Source organism: Papio anubis, chromosome 3 (assembly GCF_008728515.1).
Source record: "Papio anubis isolate 15944 chromosome 3, Panubis1.0, whole genome shotgun sequence".
NCBI classification, from domain to species: Eukaryota; Metazoa; Chordata; class Mammalia; order Primates; family Cercopithecidae; genus Papio; species Papio anubis.
The window spans coordinates 64,010,032-64,029,651 of NC_044978.1; positions in this window are offsets into that span (position 1 = coordinate 64,010,032).

The window sequence follows — 19,620 nt, forward strand, 5'->3', positions numbered from 1 at the left end:
TTATGTGCTAATAGTTTTGATAAAATGATCATAATATAGCCATTTGTTGATGTTCATTTCAAATGAAATCTTCTAATGAAATGGCTATTTAAGGGGAAAATATAAGAAAAGCCACATGTTCTTTAAGTGTTTCCTAATCATTCAATCATGATGAGTTTGACTGAAAATAAAAATAAGAGCAATTATCCTCAACGAAGTGAGTAATTTAGAATTTAATGCTCCAATACTCCCAGTTTTTGAAAAATTAACCACGAAAAACCTAAACTTGGCACTAGTTTCTTACCTCTCAACTCACAAGATGTAAAGTTATATTTTGATGAAGATCATTTTATAGCATATCTAGTAGTTATTTAATTAATTAACTTTCCTTATTGGCTATAGTAATTGCTTTATTCAGCTCATATAAATAATAACACTCTTTCTATATTCTCAGGATTGGGCTAGATCTATAAACTGGTGCATGAGCCAAAACAAATATAATTAATATAGAGATGATAAATCATTCAAGTAAAAAAATTATAAAATGGACAAACAGAATCTTAATAAAAATTAACCAACATTTATGCCTTTATTGAACTACAGTAGAATATTGCATAGATAATATTCTTACAAGACTGTAGGCACTTTGTAAATGTTTTACAGTTATAGATTGATTAATCTAAACAAAACAATTCCATAAAATAGATTCTGTAATTATCACTATTTCTCAAAGACTAAAACTGAGGTATAGAGAAGTTAAATAACTTGTCTAAAGTTAAAAAAAGTGGTGTCCTTAGAAATTAAAAATATAGAATTTGATTCCAAACACCAGAGTCAACCTGATCTTCTGTACACTGAGTACAGGTTATATGCACTCCACCCCCACCTCCATGCACACCCTTACATACACAGAGGCACATACAATTATTTCTCGTTATTCATGGGGGATATGTTCCAGGGTCTCCCATGAATACAAAAATAATAAATCTAAATTGACATAAAATTACATAACAATTGCATATAATTTACACAGATTCTTCTGTATGCTTTAAATAATCTCGAGATTATTTATAATACCTAATACAATATAAATGCTATGTCTGTAGGTATTATATTGTTAGGAAATGATGACAAGAAAAAAGTTTGTAGATGTGCAGTACAGATGCAATTTTTTTCTAATATTTCTGATCTATGGTTGGTTTAATCTATAGATGTGGAAGCCATGGATAGAGAGAGCCGATTGTTTAGTTATTCTTACTAATATATTTCTGGAATTATGTACATGCATTTTTATCTTCTCAATAATACTATATGTATTATATACATTTCCATTTTATAATCCTAGTGCTTTCTGATTCCAAAGCAGGGCTTTATCTTTGATGCCTTCTAGGAACTAAATTGTGTTGCTTCCAAAATTCATGTATTGGACCCCTAATCCTTGGCGAGACTGTATTTGGAGAGAAGGCCTATAAGGAGGTGATAGAGATTAAATAAGGTCATAAGCATGGGCCTCTAATTCAATAGGACTCGTGGCCTTACGGGAAGAGGAAAATACAACAAAGCCTTCTCTCTACTAAGTGAGGACATGTGAGAAGGCAGCCTTCTGCAAGTTAGAAAGAGCGCCTTCACCAGAAACCAAATTAGCCAGCACCTTAATCTTGGACTTTTGCACCTGCAGAACTGTGGGAAATAAATTTCTGTTGCTTAAGCCAATCAGTCTGTGGTATTTGTTATAGCAGCCCAAGTAGACTAATGTAGTGCCATTACTTCATTCTCGACTGAACACTAAGACTCTGTCTGTATGTTTCTTAATAAAAACTATGCAGGACTCTACCTAGGGGATTTCAAAAACTCTAGTGCCAAAGTGTGATGGTTTATAGTAATTCTAATCCACTCTGTATCAGTTTGCTGTGGCTGCTGTAACAAATTACCATAAATTTTATGTTTTAAAACAACAGAAATGTATCCTCCCACAATACTGAAGCACAGAGGTCCAAACTGAAGGTGTTGGCAGGCCGCATTCACTACCAAGGCGCTAGGGAAATATCCCTTTCTTGCCTTTTTCATCTTCTGGTGGCTGTCAATATTCTTTGCCTTGTGTCTTCCATCTAATCTTCAGGGCCAGAATCTTCAAGTGTCTGTTTTTTGTTTGTTTGTTTGTTTGTTTTTGTTTTTTTCACATCACCTATTCCTCTGTGTGTAGTAAAATCTCTCTGACTCCCTCTTAGAAGGATGCAAGTAATTTCTTTTTAAGGCCCAGCCAGATAATACAGAACAATCTCCTCATCTCAAGATCCTTAATTTAATCACATCTGCCAAGGTTTGGCTTTGTCGCTATTATTGACGTATAAGGAAACATACACAAGTTCCAAGGATTAGAAATATGATATCCTTTGGAGGGAGACGCATATATTTCAGTCCACCACAAACTATAATTCAAAATTATTAATATTTTATCCATTTTTACCACATTCTTTGGACTCCAGGAAAGGAGAAATTCTCCCTCCTTGCCATACTAATTGCAACACCTGTAGTAGGGATCCCATTTCTTGTGGTTTTATTTCATGACCTTTTCCTATTAATTATGCCCTTACTCTTTATTTTGCATTAGTCTCTCCTTATATATGGACTCCTTTCCTACAGACTAAAAGAATGTGTAAATATACCTTCGCTACTTTTGTTTTAATGCTATCAAAAACAAAAGGAAAAACTTTCAGTCTTCATTCAAATTTTCTTTCCATAAAGATTCTGCTCCATTTCTCTTTTCTTTCATTCCCAAATTTCTTGATTACATCAACATTTATAATTCTTCAGTAAGATATCTCTGATGCCTCCCAGTTGCTTTTAGAATGAAAGTTCAGGCTGTTTATCATGACATTAAAGATTGCTTCAATTGTAATTTCTACTTGTGATTCTGGTTTCTTCTCATGATGTGCTACCGTGACCTAATTCTCTCCAAAATGCATGTGATGGATCAAATAGGAGCAGTGATTCCTTTATAATATCCTTCCATTTAATATAAGGAGGCTGGATGATTACTTTGCCAATATGATGAAGTCACCTTCTACCAGTGTCCAGGATAAGGCCTTAACAGAACAGACTGGCAGCATCCAAATCTGTCTCTGCTAACTCTCACCAGGAGCCCTCACCTACCATGTGAGGAGGCTGGGTATCCTGACTATGCTTGGATGCCATGCAGTGTTGCTACAGTTAATACCCTCCAAGCTTAGTCCATCCTTCCCATCGTCTTTGACAAGGTTTTAGATATAAAAGTGAAAGTGGTACCACACATAACCTTTCAACTAGTCAAAAGTCAACAGGTTTTAAGAGATTACTTTGTTAATCTCTTTTAAAATCAAGCACTTATAAGAATCTTAAAGACATTATTTTACAGAAGACTCACACAGGTTTTTTGTTTTGTTTTGTTTGTTTTGTTTTACAATAGAGAGAAGAGCCTATCCAATCAAATAACTGAATAATATTAATGAAACTTGTAAAATTTGTATGGTAACTATGTCACTCACAAACAACAATAACTTAGAATAAAATGACCACAGACAGCACAAAATAAAAAAGACCTTATAGCCACCTAGTCATCTAAACAACCATAGGAGGCCCGTGTAGTTACAAACATGGGCCAAAACAATGATTCAAAGGACAAAACCATGAACTGGAGCTAAAAGTCACAGCGTACATTTCCAGGAAGCAGGACTCAGCTTTAATCATGAAATTGGTGACATCTTCCAGACTGGGTTTCAAAGTTTCTATGAAACAGTGACTGTTATGTGCCTGTGCATCTCCTTTTTGAATGGGAATGGCTATTGTGGTTACACTGCCTCTGTCTTATCGTTCTATATTGTTTTTTGTTATGTTTTGTTTTCCCTGGAGCAGGAATCAACAGGAAACTTATCAATTTAGTTCACACATTTATAGGATGAGAGAGAGACCATGCTCAATCTAAGGAGCATCATAACACCTACATCTAATTTGAATTATAAGATTCAGGAATCTGAGTTAATGCTGTATTGGGAGAAATCTTTAAAGATGTGAGAATAGAATTAATATATTTATCAAGGGAAGAAACAATAAAGGGGTAAATTCAGCAAGGTAATATAACAATTATAAATATATATACACTCAACACTGGAGCACCCAGATATATAAAGCAAATATTACTAGAGAAAAAGAGAAAGATACACCCCAATGCAATAATAGCTGAAGATTTTCTCACTCTATTTTCATCATTGGACAAATCTTCCAGACAGAAAATCAACAAAGAAACATCAGACTTAATCTCTCTTCTTATAGCCTTTGTCTTGAAATCTATTTTGTCTGAAATAAGTACAACTACTCCTGCTGTTTTTTGTTTCCATTGATTTGGAATATATTTTTTCACCACTCTATTTTCAGAATAGCCAAAACTATCCTAAGCAAAAAGAACAAAATTAGAGGAATCACATTACTAGACCTTAAATTATACTACAGAGCTATAGTAACCAAAATGGTATAGTACTGACATACAAACAGACACATAGATCAGGGAAACAGAATAGTAAACCCAGAGATAAACGAATACCTCTACAGTGAACTCATTTTTGACAAAGTTGCCAAGACCATACATTGAGAAAAGGGCAGTCTCTTCAATAAATGGTGCTGGGAAAACTGGATATCCATATGCAAAAGAATGAAACTAAACCCGTATCTCTCACCATATACAAAAATTAAATATCAAAATGAATTAAAGACTTAAACTTATGACTTCAAACTATGAAACTACAAAAGGAAACTTTGGGAAAACTCTTCAGGACATTGGAATGGTCAAAGATATCTTGAATAACACTCCCTAGCACAAACAACCAAAGCAAAATTGGACAAATGGAATCACATCAAGTTAAAAAGCTTCTACACAGCAAAGGATACAATCAACAAAGTGAAGAGACAACCCACAGCATGGGAGAAAATATTTTCAAACTATCCATCTGACAAGGGATTAATAACTAGAATATATAAGGAGCTCAAACAACTATATAGGAAAAATTTAATAACCCAATTTAAAACTGGACAAAAGATCTGAATAGACGTTTCTCCAAAGAAGACATACAAATAGGAATATGAAAAAGTGCCCAACATCAATGATAGTCAGAGAAATGCACATCAAAACTATAGTAAGTAGTCATCTCACTCCAGTTAAAATGGCTGATAACCAAAAGTCAGGCATAACAAATGCTGGTGAGGATGTGAAGAAAAGGGAACCCTTGTATACTATTGGTGGGAATGTAAATTAGTACATCAACTATGGAGGATGGTTTGGAGGCTCCCCGAAAAACTGAAAATAGAGCTACCATACGATCCAGAAATCCCGCTCCTAAGTATATACCCAAAAGAATGAAAATCACTCTATTGAAAAGATATCTGTACTCTAATGTTTGTTGCAACACTGTTTACAATAGATAATATTTGGAAGTGATCTAAGTGTCCATCAGAAGATGAATAGATAAATAAAGTGTGGTATATATATACAATGGAGTACTATTAAGCTGTAAAGAAGAAAGAGATCCTGTCATTTTCAACAACATGGATGAAATTGGAGGTCATTATGTTAAGCGAAATAAGCCAGGCACAGAAAGACAAACTTTGCATGTCCTCACTTATTTGTGGGAGCTAAAAATTAAAACAATTGAACTCATGGAGACAGAGAATAGAAGGATGGTTACCAGAGGCTGGGAAGGGTAGTGGGGGGGTGGAGGGTGGGGATGACTATTGGTTACACAAAATAGTTAAAAAGAATGAATAAGTATTTGATAGCACAAGTGTGACCATATTAAAAATAATATAATTATACATTTTAAAATAAATGAGTATAATTGGATTGTTGGTAACACAAAGCATAAATTATTGAGGTAGTGGATACCTCATTTTCCCTGATGTGATTATTACACATGTATGCCTGTATCAAAATGTCTCATGTAACCCATAAATACGTTCACCTACTATATATCCACAAAACTTAAAAATTTTAAAAATATATTAATTAGCTACATTCTTTATTTAAATTCCTTAAAATCTATTAAAAAGTTAAATTAAAAAAGTAAAATTCTACGCCAGGTGTTGGGGCTCATGCCTGTAATCCTAGCACTTTGGGAGGCGGAGGTGGGTGGATGACTTGAGTCCGGGAGTTTGAGACCAGCCTGGGCAACATGGAGAAACCCTGTCTCTACAAAAAATTACAAAAATTAGCCAGACGTGGTGGTGCGTGTCTGTAGTCTCAGCTACTCAGGAGACTGAGGAGATGGAAGGAGCCCTTGAGCCTGGGAAGCAGAGGTTGCAGTGAGCCAAGGTCTTACCACCACACTCCAGCCTGGGTGACAGAGCGAGACCTTATTTCAAAAAATGAATGAATAAATAAATAAATAAATAAATACAAACAAAATTTTAGATACTATGTTGTATAACTTATTTCCCCACATAAAATAATACTTTGATGCTTCTCTATATACAATAAGATTGAAAACAAATGTGTCTTTTATTGCTGTGGGTAGATACAAGTCAAATAGTAAAAGTATCAATTGAGAAACTTACCTTAAAATAAATTCACTTCAATTATCCAAAAATATTATTTCACCAATGTCCCAAAACATTTAAAATCATACCAAACAATTTATAAATTATTTTAATATAGATTTTTAAAGCCATACTACTATCAGTTTTGAGATTAAAAACCACTAAGATATTAACACTAATTCTTAGCAGAGAATTATCTCTATCTTGTCATTACTTCTGGTTGAATACATTTCACTTCTTTAGAGCTAATTACATCTCCTATTTCATATGCTTTGAGATTGTCAGCACAATTTTATGTGGAAGACAGAGAAAGGAAATTTCAAGCACGAGGAAATATATTTATATTTAACATTAGAGTAATATTTGTCAGTTCAGTCTGTAGTTCCATTTATGTACCAACAGTTTTCATGAAAGAAACAAACTAATTTGAAATGTTATTTCTCTTTTAAAGCCATTTGTCAGTAGCATATATATGGGGAAATCACAGTGCTGTTAGGATAACTTCAAAGGAGAGACCAAATTTGTTTAATCTCTTTATTACCTTAAGATGCTCTTAGTTAGCTTGGGTTACTACAAAAATCCCATAGACAGTGGCTTAAACAGCAAATATTTATTTCTCATAATTGTAGAGGCTGGGAAGTCCCTGATAAAGGTATCAGCGGATTTGATTCTTAATGGTGGCCCCCTTCTTGGTATGAGGTTTCATTAGTTTTATTCTTCTGTTTATGGATATCTGGTTTCCCAGCACTATCCTCAATGTATGTTCTTGGTGACTTCCTCAAAATGGCTTGGCTTAAATGTGTAGATTTATTTCTGAGTTTCTTGTTCTATTCCATTGGTCTATTTGTCTGTTTTTATGTCAGTATTATGTTATTTTCGTTACTATAGCTGTGCAGTCTAGTTTGAAATACGGTGGTGTGATGCTGTCAGTTTTGTTTTTTTTTGTTTGTGTTTTATTTGCTCAAGATTGACTTGACTGTCCTAGGTCTTTTGTCATTACATATGAATTTTATGATTTTTTTTTTCTGTTTCTGTGAAGAAGTTCACTGGCATTTTGATAGGGATTGCATTGGATCTGTACATCACTTTGCATAATATAAACATTTTAACACCATTAATTTTTTTAGTCTATAAACATTAGATGTCCTTTAATTTTGTGTGCCTTCTTCAATTTCTGTCATCAGTGTTTTATAGTTTTCATTGTAGAAGTCTTTTACTTCTTTGCTTAAATTTGTTCCTAGGGATTTTTTTTTTTTTAATAACTATTGTAAATGAAATTGCTTTCTTGAGTTCTTTTACAGATTGTTTGCCATTGTCATATAGAATTGATACCAATTTTTGTGTGTTGATTTTGTATCCTGCAATGTTCTTGAATTTATTGATCAGTTCTAAAAGTTTCTGGGGGGAGATTTTCTAAATATAAGACCATGTCATTTGCAAACAAGTACAATTTGACTTATTTCTCTTCAATTTGTATGTCTTTTATTTCTGTCTCTTGCCTAATTGCTTTCTCTAGGTTTTCTAGTACTATAAATGAAAGTAAAAAGAGGTAAAAATGAGCATCCTTGTCTTATTTCAGACCTTAGGGAAAAGACTTTCAATTTTTCCTCATCAGTATGATATTAGCCGCGGGTTTGTCAAATGTGGTGTTTGTTGATTGAGGTATGCTCTTTTTAAACCCAGTTTATTGAGAGTTTTCATCAAAAAGGGATGTTAAATTGTATTGAGTGCTTTTTCTGCATCTACTGAAATGGTCATATGGTTTTCATCCTTGAATCTGCCAATATAACACCATGATTTTTGATTTGCATATGTTGAGACAGCCTTAACTCACTGGGATGAAATTCATTTGATCATGTAAAATGATCTTTTTCATGTGTTATTGGGTTTGGGTTGCATTTATTCTGCTGAGGATTTTTGCATCTGTAGGATTCTTTATGACTTTATAAAAAGAGCAGATAATATAAGTGACAAAATGTACTTTCTGGAGTAATAATTAAATTTAATTTTCTATAAATATATAAATACAATTACTATATCTCAGCTCTAAAAGAATTGATACATTCCTAAGACATCTATGGGTAAAATTATTTTCTCTGTCCACATTTGTTCCTGATTCTCTCATTTTCTTGGTCATATTCTGTTAAAACTTTTAATTACAATAGCCTTGGTTCATATAGGTCAGAAAAAGTTATTTTTCGTGTTACAGTTTCAATACAAATTGCATTACATTGCAACTTTGCACTTAAAATGCCAAGCATGCTTTTATTATTATCTAGAAATACTATTCCTAATAATTCTTGTTGCTACCACCTCTTTGTCTTTCTCTGTATATTTCTGAGTCTATTAGAGTGTAGAAATAGGTTTACTGCAATGATTCTTCTGATTGGAAGAGCGGTTTCCAAACTGTATCAGACTATAAAAGGAGACTTCTTGCTCCTTGAGTAATAGTCTCAAATCTCCTTTCTTCTGATCAAGATAATGAAGCCTATGGACAATGACTTGAATGAAATCGTAGAGGAAACTGGATAATACATGTAAGAAATTCAAAGATGAAATTACATATCATGTAGTGGGTGCCAAGACATAGAAAAGTAAAGGGTATTTTTATGACATTCTATATTTTTTTAAATGTTGCTTGAACAGGAAGATGGCACTTTTATATGTAGATCATTTCTAACATCTTCTTTGGTTTTGGAAAAAAGGATAATATGCATATAGTCTCTGCTTTGAAAATATCTCAACTTTTACATATTCTTCCTAAAAATGTGTAGAACTGTGGCTCCATGCCCAGTGTCTCAAGCAAAACAAACAAACAAAAAGAAATAAAACCTAATTTAATTATTAATAGTTATTAAATATTGATGCCATTTCAGGGTATCAGTTTGATAAATTATCTAGGATGTCTTTTCCTGAAACAAAATTCAAGTTGCATAAAACAGAGTCATTGCATACAGAGAATGTTCATTTGTTTCCCAAGAAAATTATTAGGGGTTAGGATTTAAATCATAAGTGTATAAATCTTTACCTACTTGGACATTTCAGTTAAAAAAATTGTCATATTTTATCAAATTTTAAAATGCAAGTGTCCTTAATTATATACTGAGAGATAATATAGTTTGAAATAGCTTATTTTCCACAGTATAATCTTGAATCAGCAAGGCCTTGATTACTTACTCAGTAGGATGCCTTTGAATTGGTTAAATCAAATAACTGTCATGTTGGACAATGCTTGGAGTACTAATGAAGTAGATGGAAGTGGGAAAAATGCCAAAATAGACTTTTGAAAAGGGAAGAAGATGACCATGAAATTATGTATCATTCAGTTTAGGTGTAAACATCCATCTGTCCCTATTATGTTATAACAGTTTATTATTCAAATGCATACTGTGAAAGAAGAATATCAAACTGATAAGTAGTTAGTTTAATTTTTAACAAACATCGAAGATTAAAAGATAAACATTTTAGTCTTGTACAAGTCATCTGTATTTGATTAAACTAAAAAATTAAAGTGAAGAAACTTACAAGAATAAGCTCTTGTTAAACTTTCTCACTTGTAATAAAGAATCACCAGTGTGCCAAACAAATGTTTATTTTACATTTAATTACTTGCTACCAGTAATAAACAACAATTAAAATTTCAAAATATTTTGGACATTATAAAATGTTTACATGCACATAATATTGAAAGACATGAATATTTATATTATTCAAAAGGATGATAACTTCTTTATGTCAAGAGAAGCCATTTCTGAATTGTTAGTGAATTTAACAATTTAGTTTCTTAAAATTAAATTAATGGCTTTGATTCATCTGTCTATTCTAGATAGCATTAATCATTTTATTTTTTACTTTTTAAATTGACATTGAAATTTAACAAAATTTTCTGCAAAATCTATGAGTTTCTGTTATTGTTAGGCTTATGATTATATATCCTTAATTAAAAAGACACTGACCTTTCTAATTCCCTATAATTAAAAATATCTCAAGATTTCAGTAACTCTGTATTCAAAATATTAAGCATCTCTGCTCTTTGTTTTTGCATATAATCTAATCATTCTTGATGTTTTTGTCAATTCTTTTGTAATCATTCTCAAAAATGTTTACTTTTTAAACATTGTCATAATCACTAGTTCACGGCCATGTCACCAGACACTTGTGCAATTGCTAAAATTCTAATAGGCTCTACTTTCCTGAAGTGCCCTCTTCTTCCAATACAAATTACATAATCCTAAGAGATTAAATCCTTAAAAATTCCTAACAACTCTCTGTTATCTAGAAGGTCAAGTCCATAGCTGTTAGTTTCATATTAAAACTACTCCTCAAACTAGTCTTAGTTTCAGCTACTAAATTTATTTTGAATTTCTTTTCTGAACAAATCATCTATTCTTAGACGTTATCTGACCTGCACATGCATCTTCTACAGTTGCATAATCTTAGTGTATTTATTCAATTTGGTATATCTATTCAATTATTATTTATAGCTATCCGTATTGCTATAAATGTATGCAATTCTAATTTATATTGACTTTTTAGGTTGTAATAAGCTTTCAACCAATTATTGATCTTGGGATAGTATGGAACTAATGTGGGCTCATGTATGTGTATATTATTGCCATAGAATTAGGGCACAGAAATATATATATGCAGGTATTCAACTTCAATACACAACTGGAATTTGGAGTCATGTGATATAAAGCATAAGAAATGTAGATACATGCATTAGTGGATTAAAAAAAGATGGGGAAATAAGACCAGAGAGATAAGAAGGCATCAGTTAATAAAGAAAGTTTTGTTCTATGATAAGAAATTTGATCCTTATTCTAAAGAGCATGACGAACAACTTACATTTAATAAGCTGAACAACATAATCTCAGTTTACATCAGTTATTACATACAAATAGAAGAAATGCCGTCATCGTGAGAAGATAATTGGACTAAATAAAAAGCAAAATCCAACTATGGTAAATGCTTTTTATGTCATACATAAAAATACAGAGAAAGGCTTAAAATTAAATAATAGAAAAATACATAGTATGAAAAGATTAAAAGGAAAACAATCTGGTTTAGATATATTAATATGAGATCAAATAGACTGTCAGTCTATTTAATATAATTTATTCTAGAAATAAAAAAAATACTTCATATTAAAAAAAAAAGTCAACAGGGAGATATAAAAATTCTGAATTTCTATGCACCCAAATCCATGACTTCAAAACACATAAAACAAACTCTGAAAGACCTAAAAGGAAAAAGAGACAATTTCACATTAGCCAATTTTGAGCTCCTTCTATCAGTGATCAATTGAACAAGCTGAAAAATGTATTAAGAACACAGTATATTTGAACAACATGATTGCAAATTTAAATTAATGGATATAGAAAGAACTCTAATTTGCCAAATTGCAAAAAGTACATTATTTTCAAGCACACAGAACATAAAATAATAACCATGTCTTACGCCTGAAGTTTGTTTGAATAAACTTCAAAAAATTAAAATAATATAGAATATTTAATCTGACCATAATATAATGAAACAAGATGAATATACAAATATAACTACAGAAAATCATATGTTCTTAAATGACACAATGTATTTCTAAATAACTCAGAGATCAGAGAAGAAATCACAATCAATATTAGAAACTATTCATAAACAAATGATTATTAGTGCTTAAATGTTACATATCAACATTTTTTGACATACTTAAAGGCAATTATGGCCTTAGTCATGTGTATTGGTAACGAAGAAACACTAAAATTCAATTAGAAATTTAGAACAAAGCAAATAAACAGCAATGCCAATCCAAAATAAGAGTAAAAGAAAAAAGATAATGAAAACAAGAACAGAACATGGTGAAATAGAAAACAATCATGGGATAAAAGGATCAACACAGGCAAAAATGATTTGATGAAAAGATTTTAAAGACAATAAAATATTGGTAAAATTATTAGAAGAATAAAAGAAAAAGGCATAATTAAGCAATATCAGTAATAAATAGGAGAGAATACTAAAAATCAACCAGATAATAAAATAACAATATAATATAATAGCAAATATTATATTATTATATTATTATATCATGGATGTATATATTATATATAATAAATAATAATATGATAATAGTATGGTTAATCTTATGCAGGTTAATTTCCAAATTTAGATGAAACTGAATGATTCTAAAATCAAAATCCATACTGACAATGAATATTGACAAATTAAAAATGAAAATATGAACAGTTCCATTGACATGAAAGCATTATTAATATATTTTCACAAAGAAAACCCTATGTTTAGGTTATTTGATCAGCAATTGCACCTGAAATAGTTAAAAAGAAATAATGGATTTTCCCACGGATTCCAGCAGTAAATAAAAAAAGAGAGAACGCTCTCAAGTCACTTTATAAAGTTAGCCTTTGACCCCAAAACCTGAAAGATATTATAAAAAATAATGTTTACACATCAACCTGTTCATTAATTAGATGCAAACATTTAAAAATATATAGTGAATCAAATACAATACACATTAAAAAATGATACTGAGACAGGAGAGTTCCCTGACCCCCTCGTGAGGGGAGGGGGTGTTTCGTTTTGATCAGCTCGAACCTCTTGTTGCAGCAGGCGCACCCCCATGAGTGGGCGGGTGAAGGAGCCCAGCGAGTGCCTTTAGGCTCGGGCGGGAATGAACCCTGTAGCAGCCAGCGGCAGTGTCTAGCGGTTGTCCGCAACCTCTGGAGCTCCAGAGGGCATGTGTTACAAACAATGCAGTTGGGTCCGCAGATAGCTTAAGTGTTAACCAGCTCAGTGGAGAGTCAGGGTGACATACACCCTGCCCTCTTGGTACCTGGGTTCTTCTTGTCTGACATCCAGGAACAATCAGGTCACAGGGACTTGAAGGATGGTGAATGCGGAGATTTTATTGAGTGTGGAAGTGGTTCTCAGTGGGATGGGATGCTGGAAAGCTGATGGAGTGGGAAGATAATCTTCCCCTGGAGTTTGGAAATGGCCGAACTCTTCTCCCACGGTCCAGCTGCTTCTTCAACTTTCAGCTCCTTTTCTTCTCTCCTTCTCTGCCACACCACTCTGCCGTGATTCTGCTCTTGGAGCCTGGGGTTTGGGGTTCTTACGCACACAGCATAGTGAGTAGGGCAGGCCAGAGTGGTCTTGGAAAAGGAAACATTTGGGCAGAAAAACAGGAATGCCTGTTCTCATTTAGAGCCATAGCTCCAAGCTTGAGGGTGGAACCCGCACCAGGGACCCCACCTTCTACCTTCTGTCCATACCAGTACTTTTGTTTGTTTGTTTTTACTATTTCGTGTTTGTTCTAGAATTACAAGTTTATTTTAATATTTAAATGTCAATTGATGAAATGTACTGCATTAACATGACAAAAAATCACACAATCAATAGAAGATAGAGAAAAAGGATTTGATAAATTCAACAAATGCTCATGCTAAAGAAAAAACATATTACAGACAAATATTACACAGGAACTTCCTTATGATAAAGTGTGTCCATAGCATTCTATGAGCATAGTATTTAATAGTGAAAACTTTTCCTTTGAGAGCAGGAAAAAAAAATGAATATCTACTACTATACCTCCCTGCTTTTTACAGATATAACAGATGTTATTGCCAGCACAGCATAGCAAGAAAAAGAAATAAAAGTTATATAATTGAAATACCTAAGTAAATGTATCATTATTGGAAGATTTTACAAGCAAGTACCTTAAAAATTCAAATTCAAAAGTTTACAAATACATTACTGGAATTAAGATATTGTTTGTAAAATGTGGTCAGAGTTTAACATAAAGTGTCTGCTTTATTTATAAATATAAACATTTGAATAATTAAATGGCTATCGATCTATATATATAGCAACAATAGTTCTAAAATATTTCAAATAAGTATAACTTGATATTATGAAATATGTGGAAGACGTTTATGACCTCTATGCAAAGGAATAAAAAGTTATTAGTAGAAATGTTTAAAACCTAAGTGAGTGGATTTTAAACATCTTCATGTTTTAAAAGACTAAAAAGACTAAACAGTGCAAAAGCTATTCTCTCCCCAATGGTTATATAACCAATGCAATCTCAATCAAAACTTGGTAGTTGATCTAAAGTTAGTATATAGCAAAGCACTTAGGATAACCAAGAAAATATTGAAAAACAAAAACAAATTGGAAAGCCTTATTCTAATTAATTTTAAAACCTATTATGAAGTTACATTAAGCATTAAGTCATTTGCTATGATATAAGAAAGGATTCCTTATTTACTAAATGGTGCTGGGAAAACTGGCTAGCCATATGTAGAAAGCTGAAACTGGATCCCTTCCTTACACCTTATACAAAAATTAATTCAAGATGGATTAAAGACTTAAATGTTAGACCTAAAACCATAAAAATCCTAGAAGAAAATCTAGGCAATACCATTCAGGACATAGGCATGGGCAAGGACTTCATAACTAAAACACCAAAAGCAATGACAACACAAGCCAAAAGAGACAAATGGGATCTAATTAAACTAAAGAGTTTCTGCACAGCAAAAGCAACTACCATCAGAGTGAACAGGCAACCTACAGAATGGGAGAAAATTTTTGCAATCTATCCATCTGACAAAGGGCTAATATCCAGAGTCTACCAAGAACTCAAACAAATTTACAAGAAAAAAAATACAAGCCCATCAAAAAGTGGGCAAAGGATATGAACAGACACTTCTCAAAGGAAGACATTTATGTAACCGATAGAAATATGAAAAAATGCTCATCATCACTGGTCATCAGAGAAATGCAAATCAAAACCACAATGAGATAGCATCTCACACCAGTTAGAGTGGCAATCATTAAAAAGTCAAGAAACAACAGATGCTGGAGAGGATGTGGAGAAATAGGAATGCTTTTACACTGTTGGTGGGAGTGTAAATTAGTTCAACTATGGTGGAAGACAGAGTTGATGAGTGCAGCAAACCAACATGGCACATGTATACCTATGTATCAAACCTGCACGTTTACACATGTACCGTAGAACTTAAAATATATCTATATATCTATATATATAGATATATAGATATATATATGAATGAATATGAATCCAACAATATAGATAGAAATAGACTGCCCAGGCACAGATTCAGAAATATAAAGACAGGATGCATAATGAATTTGGCACTGAACAGCAGTGGGGAAAACATCACTTTTCAATAAGTGATGCTGGGACAATTGGAAATTTATGCAGAAGAAACTTGACCATAAAAATCAATTTGGGGCAAATTATGTAACTAATTGTAATATAAATAATAATATAGTTTCTGGAATATGCTATACAAGAATGTCTTCATACTATTAGAGTAGGGGAGAATGTTCAAAACAGTTTCTATGCAATTTTTGCAATTACTTTTAACGGCAAAAACTGCAATTACTTTTGCACCAACCTAACATAAAGGAACCGACTGATAAATTGCACTCAAAATTTTACATTTCTGTTCGTTAAAAGAGTATAAAGAGGATAAAAAGACCAGCTAAGGTGAGGGATAAGGCATTTGTCATATATACGACAAACAAATAGCTTATCATAATTTCTAAAAAACTCTTATGAATAAGAAAAAGATGATCTCATAGAAAGTGAACAAGATATTTGGATAGGCACTGGGTTTATGCAATTGGCGGCATGAAGGGAAATTTTGTGTTCTATCTGTGTTGGCATGAAGGGAAATTCTGTGATCTGTCAGTGTTGATTTCTTGACCTGGGTAGTCGCAATTCTGCAGATGTTTACTTTTTGAAAAAATTCATCTGTACAAAATCTGCACAATTTCAATGTGCAAATTTTTCTGTACTTTATTTCTTATAATTATTAAATGTTTTAAAAGCAAGATTATTTCATTTCTAGTAATAACAGAATTGTTGAGGAGATTCTTCAATGTGGAAATAAAAACCAGCAATTGAGGGTAAATTTCAGTAATTTCCAAGAAGAAATGAGGGCCTGAACAAAGAGAGAGCCAGTAGAAACAGGAAGAAAGGAAACCATTTCAGAGATAGTACATAGTTATAAACATGGCTTGACGATTAAAATGGGGAGATAAAAGTAGAGGAAAGAATTTGTTTAGAATGACTCACAGGTCTTGAGTGTATTGCTGGAAAATTATTCATTTGATGGAAATATTAATGAATAGGTTATATTTATGTCCTGCTAAGAAAACCAAGAGAGAACTGGAGATGCAGATATAAATTCAGTAATTCTACATTTTATTTGCAAACTGTTGAAACTGAACTTAAGGCTTATGTCATTAGACTCGAATTCTTAACCCAGAAATACCAGATAGCCTGAACTGGAGTATACTAAAGGAATGGTACCATTATTGTAGAAAGACATTAACATTTCAGCTTGCAACATGGGTCTTATCAATAATCACATTTCTTTACAGTGCAAATAAAATGAGATCACAAAAAAGAGTAAAAATGATTCTTCTTGGAAGCAGTTGAGTTTAATTAGCTCTTTATAAGCAGTGTAATAATTGGCAGCATTCAAATTGCTGACAGCTTCACTTCTCACTTCTTTATTTTACTCCCTTCTTTTTCCCCCTCACTTCTTTTAAAGGAAGATCAAAGCCTGTATAGCTGAATGAATGCTAATGGTGCATACATTTATTTGAAAAGTTTTAAGGCCTTGAAAATCTGCACGTAAAATTTTTTATTCTCAAATGTCTGCCTGTAAGTGTATTTGACACTATTAGCAGGAATTATCTCTGCTTTTATTCCCCCTGTCCTTTTTAAAAGGAAATAAGTCTGACTGTGGAAATGTTGATTAAAATGAGAGTTACATAACCTTTTTGATCCTCCACAAAATAGGTACTTTGAACCACAGACTTGCCATAGAGTTAATGAGTCTCTTCCTCATGCATATGTACTTTCCTCCACATTGTACGCTGCATGAGGAGGGGCCTGAGCCCACCATACAAGCTTGGGAAAACGATTAAACTCTCTTGTTGGTGAATATATAACTCTGACAGGTGGGAGGTGTTGCTGTTGCAGTTTGTAAAGAAAGAATGGAATATTTTCCACTGGACAAAACATTTCCCAGATTCTTACATGAATGAAAAGCCTTTACACTCTTCTCAAAATAATAAGAATTACCCATGGCAACTTTGCAAAAGTAGTTCAGAGTTTTATCAGAAAATAGAAACTGATAAATAATTGTGCTTAGAGGAATTAATTTTCTGAAGCATTGGCAGAAACTTACAATGTTTGCTTCTTGGACTTCACTCTCTGGACATACATTATAGTGGGATATTTAGTGTTGCTGAATGTTATGCTTAAGTCAAATTTCAAGGGTTAATATATACACTTCAACACTTTGCCTGAGAAAGAGAAAGTTTTAAGTTAATAGTTGTTATTATTTTGTTGAAGGAGAGAAAGAAAAAGAGGAAGGAAGGGAAAGTAGAAGAAATACAATATCTACAGCACTCAGTAATTCAGAGAAGCTGCATTAATTTTTTTTCTGGTAACATCTCATATTACTGTCTTAGAGTAAAGAACGGCTGCATGGAATTAAATGATAATTTACTAATTAGAAAACATGCAAACAAAAGTTAGTATAGCCAAACTAAACAGGAGAACTAGAAAAAAAAAAACTGCCTTAAAATATCTGGCTCTTGTTTTATCTATTATAAGAAGATATACTGCACAGTTTATAAGTCTATACAACAGAATATTAAAAAGTAAAGCATTTCAACTAAGTTTCCAAAACATTAAACTCCAGCTTCTCCTTAATTTTAAAATAAAGTTCAATAAAACACTTATGCAGTGTGTGCCAAGGGTGGGGGTTAACTCCTTTCTGGTCTTGACTCTTACCACTTTCACCTGTTTAGATGATAAAATTGAGGAGGCAGGAATGTTGGAATTTGGAGGAATTCTTTAGAGTGGGTTTACTGTGCATACTGGAAACTCATCCACCACAAATACACACAGAAAGCCAGTAGAGACCAGGAGATTTTCCTCTAAAAGGTGTATAGAATGTTTACTACTTTATAGTACTAAACACATTGACATAATAAAAGAACATTACGAATTGAGACTGTTTGGGGGATTAACATCACCAAAGAGTATTTTATTATCTGAGAGCATCCAGGAAAATTTCTTGATTGCATGCCCCAACGTAAACAAGAACTATTCTAATAGACAATGGCCATGCTGGGGCAATCATTAAAGAAGAAAATATAATTTCTAATTATACCCAATGAGTCCCACTTATGCAATATACTGGTTATAATGTATTTCAAGGACCAAAATTTGCTTTCTGATTAAACTTGAAGAAGACTCCATATGTTCAAATCTTCAGGCCTATATTCTGGCAAAACTAAATCTAAGTCAGGAATTTAAACAGGAGTGCCTTGTCCTCAGTTCTATTCTTGTTGAACAACTTTTGTTATTTAATATATGAATAATCACTATGGGTCACTATGGTAACAAATAAGTGTTTTGGCAGTGATTGGAGAGGCTCAGATGATTGAAAGGATGATAAGAATTATTCTTTTTTAAAAAAATTCCAGGCCCCCTGCCAATATTTTTAAAAAACATCTCTCTCAAACCTTATGATTTTATTTAACTGCAAAACATTGAAAAGGAAGCACTCCCCTTGGTGGGGAAGGCTACTTTGTAATGCAGACGCTTCTGGAGTATTTTGTAATATGTTGGCAATGAATTAATGTTAAGAGGTTATTATTCTTTTTAAAACTTAGATTGAGGACTGATTAATAAAAAGTGTAATAACCAATTTTTATTAAGCACTTACTATGTGCCAAACTCTGAGCTCAGCTCCTCACGTGGATTATCTCATTTAGCCCTTACAACTACCATATACTGTAGGCACCCTTGAAATTCTCATCCTGCTTACTTAATAGGAATACTAGAATTCAAAAAATTATGTAAGTTTCTCAAAGTTACACACATTGAAATTTTATTTAATCTGACAACAAACCCCATGTTCTTAATAATTTTGTTGTATTACGTCCTTCACTTTTCCACATTCCAAACATGAGCTGTTTGGAACATCCAGAAATGCTAATAAAATAAACACACACTTG